The sequence below is a fragment of the Mus musculus genome, chromosome 6, assembly GCF_000001635.26.
Source record: "Mus musculus strain C57BL/6J chromosome 6, GRCm38.p6 C57BL/6J".
NCBI classification, from domain to species: domain Eukaryota; kingdom Metazoa; phylum Chordata; class Mammalia; order Rodentia; family Muridae; genus Mus; species Mus musculus.
In genome coordinates, this window is record NC_000072.6 from 147,117,677 (window position 1) to 147,128,669 (window position 10,993).

Sequence of the window (10,993 nt, forward strand, 5' to 3'; positions counted from 1 at the left end):
GTCAAGCGGTACTGTGATGGTCTAGATATTGTTCTCTGGTCATGAACAAACTTGACTGTGGACATTGGCAAGCTCTCCCAGCCTCAGTTTCTCTACTCTTAAAACTGGATAGTATCCGGAGTGCAGTGAAATGAACTAACTACTGTGGGTGAGAGCGCGGTTTTGGAGCGGAGGTGAGGTGGCGTTGTTTCCTTGGTTCCTCTGTTTGGAGGCACTTGATACCTCTGGAGCATGCGTCCACAACACCACCTGGGTGCATGAGCTCAGCCTTGAGTCACAGGACAGATCAACTCTGTGTGATTCACCTTCCTGGGGCTCCTTAGTCATCTACACTGGTCCAGACAAGGCTGCCCCAGCTGGGACTGCTCAAGCTTTGCTTTGAGTCAGGTTGTGCTATTTACTGATAGTCTTCCCGAGATGTGTGGTGTTTGTGTATGGACCTGTGGTGTGGCCAAGGTAACACACATGTTCTGGGGAAAGTTGTGAATTGCTACAGAGACCTGGAAACTGCTGTTCAGCTTGGAGGGAACTGAACTTTTGGGTTGCTCTGAAAGTGCTCTCCAACATCATCTGCCCTTGCCACTGGAACATCAGGGATGCTCGCCAGCCATGAAGAGAAACTTCAGTGGGGCCTTAACACTTTCCCTAAACATTAGACATTTTGGTAATAATGGCAGCCACAGTCATAGCTGTAAGTCATTGCTGTTTCTGTGCTGGTGGTGAATTCCCATTATGTAAATTTGACTTATGATTCGAACAAGCATCAAAGTTACAAATTAGAGGTACTCTTTTATTTTCTGAAGAAGGAATGTTGAATTTACAATTATTAACTGTGCTTACCAACAGGTATTACTGTGACATTTCCACATAAGCACATGGGCTTTGGTCTTAGCCTCCCCCCCCCCCCCGTTCCCTTGTTCTTTTGTAATCACCTACACTCAACATTTTGTTTGATTTTAAATCTGGTTTGTACGCATGACAGGAAGCAGTGATGCTTGTCTTTCTCAGGACACTAGATTCTTCTGTCAACCCATGGTATCCAAGGAGATCCCTGCCACATCACACAGTCCTCGGACTCTCAGGTTTGTGAGTAAAATGTCTTAGAACCTGCACACATCCTCCTGAATAATTTAAACCATCTCTAGATGCTAGTGACCCCCAAAGAAGGAAGGAGATGCACAGTCATTACACTGTCATCTAGGGGTAGTGTGGAGATACTCAGTTGTTACACTGCCATCTAAGGGTAGGGTGGAGATACTCAGTTGTTACACTGTCATCTAGGGGTAGGGTGGAGATACTCAGTTGTTACATTGTCATCCAGGGGTAGGGTGGAGATACTCAGTTGTTACACTGTCATCTAGGGGTAGGGTAGAGATACTCAGTTGTTACATTGTCATCCAGGGGTAGGGTGGAGATACTCAGTTGTTACACTGTCATCCAGGGGTAGGGTAGAGATACTCAGTTGTTACACTGTCATCCAGGGGTAGGGTGGAGATACTCAGTTGTTACACTGTCATCTAGGGGTAGGGTAGAGATACTCAGTTGTTACACTGTCATCTAAGGGTAGGGTGGAGATACTCAGTTGTTACACTGTCATCTAAGGGTAGGGTAGAGATACTCAGTTGTTACACTGTCATCTAAGGGTAGGGTAGAGATACTCAGTTGTTACACTGTCATCTAAGGGTAGGGTGGAGATACTCAGTTGTTACACTGTCATCTAAGGGTAGGGTGGAGATACTCAGTTGTTACACTGTCATCTAAGGGTAGGGTGGAGATACTCAGTTGTTACACTGTCATCTAAGGGTAGGGTGGAGATACTCAGTTGTTACACTGTCATCTAAGGGTAGGGTGGAGATACTCAGTTGTTACACTGTCATCTAAGGGTAGGGTGGAGATACTCAGTTGTTACACTGTCATCTAAGAGTAGGGTGGAGATACTCAGTTGTTACACTGTCATCTAAGGGTAGGGTGGAGATACTCAGTTGTTACACTGTCATCTAAGGGTAGGGTGGAGATACTCAGTTGTTACACTGTCATCTAAGGGTAAGGTAGAGATACTCAGTTGTTACACTGTCATCTAAGGGTAGGGTGGGATAAGGAAGAGTATATACAGGTTCAGTAGAGATGAATAATTTTTATTTAGGATCTTTTTTATTTGTAGTGATAGATGAATGTGGAATCTACAAGTGCAAAGGACCGAGGGTACACTGTGGTGAAAGTCTTAGTTAATGCAATCAGGTACCCCACCCACCCCCTTCATGCTCAGCACTGTCCTAGTCTGGCTGATAGACTACAAAGATAATATATTCTTGAAATGCCCATACCACTGCCTTCAGGAGATAGCCACTGCGCACATAGTAGCCAGTGGCTATGAAGTCTTCCATCTGACAACAGGGTCAGAGCCAAGCATTGTAGAGAGTGAGAAGTCAGGCTCTAGAGATGGCCTGGGACTTTCTAGAATAGCTGAATGCTTATATGAAAACATATTTTAAAAATACAACTCCTCCTTCCCAGTGTAACTGTGGTTGGAACTGGACTACAGTTGGAGGAGAGCTTGCCTGCCACGCGTGAGGCCCTAGGTTAAGGTTTCGAATAAACCGGACTTGGTGGAGCAGTTTTGTGATCCTAGAACTTGGGAGGTAGAGGCAAGAAGATCAGAAGATCAGGGTCATCCTTGGCTATGCATAGTGAGTTGGAGGCTAGCCTGGGCTACATGAGATTCCCATCTCAAAAACAAACAACAAAAATCATAGGGACAGTGAGATGGCTTTATGGGAGTGCTTCCCACCAAGCCTGATGACGGACAGACCCACAGGGTAGAGAGAGAGAAGCAACTCCCCCAAATGGTCCTCTGACCAACATGTACATATGCTAAACACACATGCATGATAAAAAAGATAGCAAGAAATAGAACTGCTTTCTTGCCACCTCCTGTCAGACACATTGAAATAATATGCACACATTTCAAGCTCCAGCGACACGGGAAGAGCACAGGCACCCTCTGTTAGTGGCCACCTGCAGTTAAGTTGCCCGTCTGCAACACATTCTCTCACTGGAGAGATTGGGGATGATGACCCCGCTGCCCCCTGGTGCCTTCAAGGGAAGGTTCTGTCATGCAAGAATGCAGTTATTATCACCGTTGCTGCTGGGCTCTCTGAACACATGTTGATTTTTCATTTAGCCACTATACAGAATGGTTTCTTAACCTCATTTGTAATAAACAAAAATCCCCAGTCAATATGGAAATGTGAGTTTCTGAGGGGCCTCTATTCGAATGTTGTTCTTAAGCAAATAAGCCTGGTTTCAATCAGTCCAGACGTGGGACCATCGTCCTGGCTACCAGGGCCTGGTCCTTCCAGGTGGGACTTGGGGCAGTCTGGGTGTGTGGGAGGCCATGGGCAGAACACTGGCATTGCTGTCTGTGGTGTACCTGTTCAGTCATAAACAGAGAGCCTTAGTTTCCACCTGGCTCCTCTCGCTGGCTCCGCACCGAGAAGTAAGAGAGAGAAAGAGAAAAATGAACAGGAGAGACGTCTCAACTATTCCAGAGACAGGGTCAAACCCAGCCCCGTCCCACTATGCCAGGTTCTAATGTGGTCAGAATGAGGCAGGAGATGGGGGTTTCTGAAATTAAAAGAAAAAAATCCCCTTGGAGGATGTATGTGGACTGTGAATACCAATTCTAGTCAAGTTCTCAGCAAGGAGTGCTAGAGCTGAACTGTAGTCAAAACATCCCACTGAATGGAGTGCTGCCGACAAGACCCTCCCTTTCCTGTTGCTTTATTTAGTCCCAGCCCAGTCCAGCGTTTTGTCAGGCAGACGCTGTGGAGATGCCTCCTTTATCCTCACTGTGTGGAAACGGTGACTCAGAATCTCACTCTTTTTAGGCTCTTGCAGTATCCCTCCTCTTCCCGGCTCCACCCAACTTCCTCCCGTCCTACTAGGTCTGAAAACCTCCAGTCTGGGGACCCACTGTTTAACCTACTGTGATCCAAAAGCCCTGTTTTGCCTTCTGAGGCCATGGGTTGATTAAACCCAGTTCCCACCCGACTCCGGATCTGAGGATCGTGGAAATGCACATTACTTCCCCGCCCTTTGTGGCTCGAGTGTGAAATTTCCCCAACAGGTTCACGCACTGAAACACTGGTCCTTGGCTGGTGTCGCTGCTCGGGAAGGTTGCACAGGCAAGCCTTTGAGGTTTAGAGCCTTCCTTGCCCCCTCCTCTCGTTCTTCCTGCTTCTCGTTCCATCAAGATGTGAGTCGTAACGGTTCCCACCCCAATACCACCGTGATGGACTTGGTGGGCACCATCCCTCCATAACGTGAGTCCAGATAAACCTATCCCCCCTTAAGCAGCTCTTGTTAGGAATGATCTCACAGCAACCAGGAAAGTAACAGCTCTATCCCCCTCAATAGTTTTGTCACCAAATCTATATCAGTAAGTTTTCTCTGCACAGTGTTAAGTATTTCTTGAAAACCAACGGGTCACAAATGGCTATCTTTTTCTGGGAATAATAGCTTGATTCTAGAAATCATTTGTTGGTGTTTATGTCTCTTACAGACACAGAGTGAGTGACACCCAGTGACCAAGTCTTGATGATTGTACTTCATGCCATTAGATAATAAATGCAGTATTCTGTTCAGTCAATGACAGGCCTCCCATAAGATCATATTGCCTCGAGATGCTGAAGCCATCTGAGTTTGTGTGAGGATGCTCTCTGATATTCATAGAAGGGAAAACCCCTCTGATGCTGTTTCTTAGATTATGTCCTATCCATGAGCAATACCTGACTGTATATAACTTTACCAGAATAGATGGCTATTATTTTTATTACACTGTTGCAATACCAAGAGGAATGTTTCTGGGGCCGGCTGGGTAGATGATCTAGTTGGCCAACTGCTTGCTGTGCAAGCATGCATACCTGAGTTTGCACCCCTGTCACCCAAGTAAAAGCTGAGCGCAGCTCATTCCTGTGTATGAGTGCCAGGGACCAGAGACAGGAGGACCCCAGAGCTTTCTCATCAGCCAGTATAGCCCAACCAGCGAGCTCAGGTTTAGTGAGTTTGTCTCAAAAACACAAAGCAGAGATTGAATAAGAAAGACATCTGGCATGACCTTTAGTCTTCATCTGCACTCATGTGCATTTGCATACCTCAAAATGGCACAAGTACATGCACAGAGAAATGCACACACACACACACACACACACACACACACACACACACACACACAGTATTTGATTGAGCTGTCTTTACTGCTTATGTATCTTTATTGCTAGTAATGACTTACCTTAAACTCACTTTAAACCTCACCGTGTCAGTAAACAAATGTTTGTTACTTGTATTCTTCATGAGGGGTGGGAACCCAGGAGCAACTTTGCTGGATGGTTCTGGCTCGGTGTCTCTTGGGGAAGTTTCCTTTGTTTGGCAGTGCTGTAGTTGTATGAAGTCTGAACCTGGGAAAAGGCTCCACCTCCAGACTCTTGGCTGTTGGGGATGGCCTTTGATTTCTCACTATGTAGATCCTCTCACAGTGTGGATTATGGTGTGCCTGCTGTGTTGTACAGCACAGTCAGTCTGAGAGAGAACAAATTGATTCACGGTGTCCTTATGCTCCAGCCTTGACAATGGCAGAGCTGGTCACACTGATTGATTCTGGCACATTGTAAAAGGGGACAGAGGAGGGTGAGAATCTAACAGGCCATCTTGGTTAGCAATCGCAGTCCAACTTTAGACTCTAATCTTTACATCCCTTCTACATGAAAAATGTATGCAGTCCTTCATAACATTACCCTAAATCTCACCTCATTATAATTCTTCCTCAAAGTCTAGGATGTTGTTATCCAAGTTAAATCTGTATACAGATGGGCTCACCTGGAAATGTTCTCTCTAACACCTCCACAGTGTCTGTATCAGGAGTGGGAGATGGTTCCATGTGTGTATATATTAGTTAGGGTACTCTAAAGGAACAGAACTGATAGAATGAAACACACACACACACACACACACACACACACACACACACACACACACACACATTTATTAGAGTGCTTTCAGGATATGGTTTGGGTAGTTCAACAATGGCTGTCTCCTGATGGAAAGGCCAGAGATCTGTTAATTGTTCAGTCCATGAGATAGGATGTCTCAATAATCCCATCCAGTGCTAGAGTACCAGGCATGTCCTAGAAGACTGCCAGCTTTCATCTATGTTGGAGGAAGTATCATCTAACACCAGGGAAGGAATGCTTCAGCAGCAGAGTGGATGAACTTGCCAGTGAGAGTGAGGGAAAGCAGGCAAAAAGTGTAAGCTTCCCTCCTCCACATCATTTTACTGGGCTGCCACCAGAAGATGTGCCCATATATAGGGTGAGTTTTATAACCTTAAATAATCTAGTGAAGAAAGATCCCTCACAGGTATGCCTAACTGCCTAAGTCTTAGTTAATTCCAGATATGGTCAAGTTGACACCAAGATTAGCCATCACAAAGCCAGAGAACAACTTTGGGGGTTGTTGCTTAGGTGAATGTCTTTCTTTCTTTCTTTCTTTCTTTCTTTCTTTCTTTCTTTCTTTCTTTCTTTCTTTCTTTCTTTCTTTCTTTCTTTCTTTCTTTCTTTCTTTCTTTCCTTTCTTTCTTTCTCTCTCTCTCTCTCTCTCTCTCTCTCTCTCTCTCCCCCTCCCTCCCTTCCTTCCCTTCCTTTCCTTCCTCTCTCTGTTTCTTCTCTTTCCTTTCTTTCCTTCCTTCCTTTCTTTCTTCCTTCCTCCCTCCTCCTCTTTCTTCTCTTTCCCTCCCTCTCTCTCTCTCTCTCTCTCTCTCTCTCTCTCTCTCTCTCTCTCTCTCTCTCTCTCTCTCTCTCTCTCTCTCTCTCACAGGGTCTCTTACTGGCCTGAAACCTGCCCAGAAGGCTAGCCTAACTGGTCCTTTAGCACCAGGGATGCTGTTGTCCCCACCTTCTTGATACTGGGATTACAAGCTTGTGCCACCATATCCAGACTTTTAAATGTGTGTTGTGGGGACCAAACTCAGACCTTATGTTTGGGTGGCAAGCGCTTTAGTAACAGAACCATCTCCCTACCCTACCTTTTTCTAATAACTTTTGTTTGAATTCAAAGAAATAGGTCTCATGTTGACATTTTATTTTTGGCTTTGTTCTTATTCACCCCTCACCAGCTTTGCTGTGGGCTCTGCACAGTTCTCCCCTGCTTTTGTTCTGTCTATGTGTATTCTAATATCCTGTCTTGCTCCCATCATTCCTCTCCATCTGTAACCCATGAGCCACAAAGGCAAGTTGTATCCCTCCTGTATAATGTCCCTAGCTGCTCCTGCTCAGAATATGGGGGTCAGGCAGCAGATAGAACCTCAGGCAGCTCTGAAACTCAGTGAGGGTGAATGTAGGCTTTCCTTGGGACTGCCACAGCCCTGGCTGGAGGGCCTCAGCATCACCCTTGCCTCTGCCTCCTGGGCACTCTGACCTCTGAACACTCTGACCTCTGGACACTCTGACCTCTGGACACTCTAACCTCTGAGCACTCTGACCTCTGGACACTCTGACCTCAGGACACTCTGACCTCTGAGCACTCAGACCTCTGGACACTCTGACCTCTGGGCACTCTGACCTCTGAATCATCTCCTTTCTCCATGTCAGTCGGGTTTACATCTGAGTGCTTTTTCTCATCCTGCTTTTTGTGTCACAGAAGTCTTGAGTCTGTGGCTTTTTGTTTTATCTTTTCTGTGCTTTCCAGCCACAGCTGAGGGTTTTTCAACCACCATTCCTTAATAACTGGTATGGGTCTTTTGTGACTCCTTTTGGAGTTTACTGCACTAGAAAACATGCATAACAAATTTAAACATGCCCTTTTAAACTGTAAACTTTTGATGAGGGAGAAAATGTATTTAAAATTTCGAGAGTTCTATTATTTAATTGAATGAACTCATGGCCTGAACCATAAACCTGTAGATCGTTTTTTACTGTGAGCACAGTTTCCCTTATTTTTCTTGATTTCCACTTTATGTCCTTTTCTGAAATGTATGACCTGTATTTAATGGCTTTCTGGCTGGTTCTATCTAGCAGTCTCTATAGTAAAGGTTCTCTAGAGAAACAGAACTTACAGAATGAACATATTTCATTATATATATGATATTATATGTGAATATGTTAATATCCGTTCATATATAAACACATATATAAAATATATATTAGGGGGATTTATTAGAATGGATTACAGGCTGTGGTCCAGCTAGTCTAACAATGGCTGTCCACCAATGGAAGGTCCAAGAATCCAGTAGTTGTTCAATCCAGGAGGCTGGAGTCTCAGCTGGTCTTCAGTAGACGTTGGACTTCTGTAGAATAAGAGGAATAGACTTGCCAGCAAGGCAAGAGCAAGCGCTTCCTTCTTCATGGCCAAGGCCACGGTCCCGAGTCATATAAACCCTGTGCTCACTGAACTTCCACATTCCACCGAAGCTTCCCTCGGAATTCTCTCTGCCACTCCAGTTTCCATCCGCGCTCCATGCCAAAGCCATTCCCACATTTGGGTGGTTGTTATGGTCTCGACTCTGGATGCCAAGATCTCAACCGCACTTCTTCCAGACGAATTCATCTGTCCCTCGTGTATCCTCAGTTCCACTTGCTAGTAGGAAGTCCTCTTCTCAGTGGGACATAGCACACTGGTGCTAAAATACAAAGGGCCTGACTTTCAGGCACCTCCAGGCCATCTTTGGAGAAGAGACCATTTATTTATTAGCTATCTGGAGTTGCTGAGGCCTCGGCAGAAGCACAGAGCCACAGTTATGGTTGTACCTTTTCTCATGCTTTGGTGATTTCTGCATTTTGGTGATGTTCTGGGTTTAGAAGAAACCAAGATTATTGCATTATTAGGGTTATGGATTATACAAATCTTGTCTAACACCCAAAGCGTGTACTACCATGGTTGGACTCTGAGTTGTTCCTCGAAGACACCTGTTCTGAATGCTTGGTCCCAGTTGGCCATAGTATTTAGGAGGTAGTGGGATCTTTGTGAGATGACGTCTCGTGTTTTGTGATAGGCAAGACTTGGAGAGAGCTGTAGCCCTACCCCTGACTGGTCCACATTCTGCTCTCTGGTCCTGTGCCGTGATCAACCTCTCTTCCTTCTCCTTTGGCCATGGATGGAGTTCTTCACTATGTCTTCCCTGTTTTGACAGGCTTCTGAAACTCTGAGCCCAAATGAAGCTTTCCTCCCTGTAATACTCCTTCAGGTTTCGATACTGGGACACACACTACTAGCATGTGCACTGAAGCCCAAGGTATTCCATTGCCTATGGAAGGACCGATAGGGACTAACTACACCACTTCAAATTGTCTACATTTAGAGTGTCTTGGGTGAGAAGCACCACGGGGGAATTTCTCCTAGGCCGACTTGTACAGACTGGACCAGGCAGAGTGGAGAGCTCAGCCTGTTGTAAATGCCCACCGCTGCCCTCCCACGCAGACTCAGGAGGTTGGCGTTCCAGCTCCAGTCCCGGGGTTGTCTGAACTATTCTGGGTTCAACTTCAAAACAAAGATGGGGAGGACCTGCTGTGGATGTCACTGACATGGCGAGGAAAGCCAGAAGAGTTCCATGATGAGTTTCTCAGCAGAAAGCAGTTGCAGAGGTCTGGCCTCCGGCATCACCATCTCTCAGGGTATGAAAGAGCCTCATTCTGAGGCCCTAATGCCCCTTTGGCTCCAGCCAGGGCCTACGCTTCATTAAATCCTGTGAACTGTGCCAATGTGTCTGGAGCTTTATGAGGTACATGAAAGGGGTCCCGGAAGCAACTATTGGGTCTGCCCTGGCTCAGGCCGGTGTTTGCCCCCAGACTCATGTGGTGAGACCACAGCTCCGGCTCCCTCACCTTGCCGCGGGCCTGGCTGCTCTCAAGGGCCAGGGCATTGATCTCGCCCCCAAGGTTTGGAACGAGGTTCAGCCTTATACTCAGGCCTCTTGAGGCTACACAGTCAGCCTCACACTTCCACAGGTTTATTCCTGGTGGTAACCAGCCTCACAAAGTAGGAAAGTATGAATTTGGGGCTTTGTGGTCAGTTTTATGTAACAGTGTTTCAATACATAAGATGTCAGCATTGAGCTTTCTATGCTTTCCAAACCGTGTCTGTAGTTTGATTTTTACTGTGCTCCCGAACAAGGCGGTCTGCCAGGTCTGGCCAAATCTGGTTACGAGGCGCTCCTGTACCTGGAAAGGGTCCCTTGAGAAAGCACTTCAAGTCATTTATCCAGCACTGTCTGTGTTGGCTCTTGGCTTGGATGGTCAACTTTCCACCAGCCCTGCCACACAGAAGAGCCTAGCCTCTTAGAGAGGGTGCGGCAAGGCAGTCAGAGCAAGCAGGTTGCAGGAGCCATGGCTGGAAAGCCCATGTTGTTAGTGGGTCCTGGGTGAGGCTGGGAGGCGAGTACAGTAGCTTCGTTTCAGCCTCCAAGGTGGGCCACAAGTCTGTGGTCTAGAAGGCAAGCTGCTCCCATTTGGCTGAGCCCGCATCCTGATCATCTCCAGGAGGAGAACACTTCATCGGGTGTGTGAATTTAGAAATTGGATCTGGAAGGGACCATGTTTGATGAGATGCAACATTTGAGGCTCAGCTTAAAAGCTGTCAAAAAGACACCAGTGAGGAGCTCTGAGTCAGGAGTCTTTGTGTTTCACGGCCACCCAGTTGCTACTTTTTAACCTCTTATTTAAGTCATAGGTTTGATTAAATAAAAAGGAAGGCAAAATCAGGATCACAGCCATGGGGAAAATGCTAAGTCTGTCAAGGAGCACACATGGCCTTAGATTAGAGGCCAGGCCTCAGTTTCCCATTCAGAACCTTAGGTCATCTCCCTGGCATCTTCACTCTGAAAGAACATCTTGGTCAATTCAGTATTCTTCCCTTATCAACCCCTTTGGGGTCTGTAGTGACTCCTGGCACGTGGTAAAAAGCCACTACATAGTGGACACTTGCTTAGATTTAGGTCTCTTTCTTT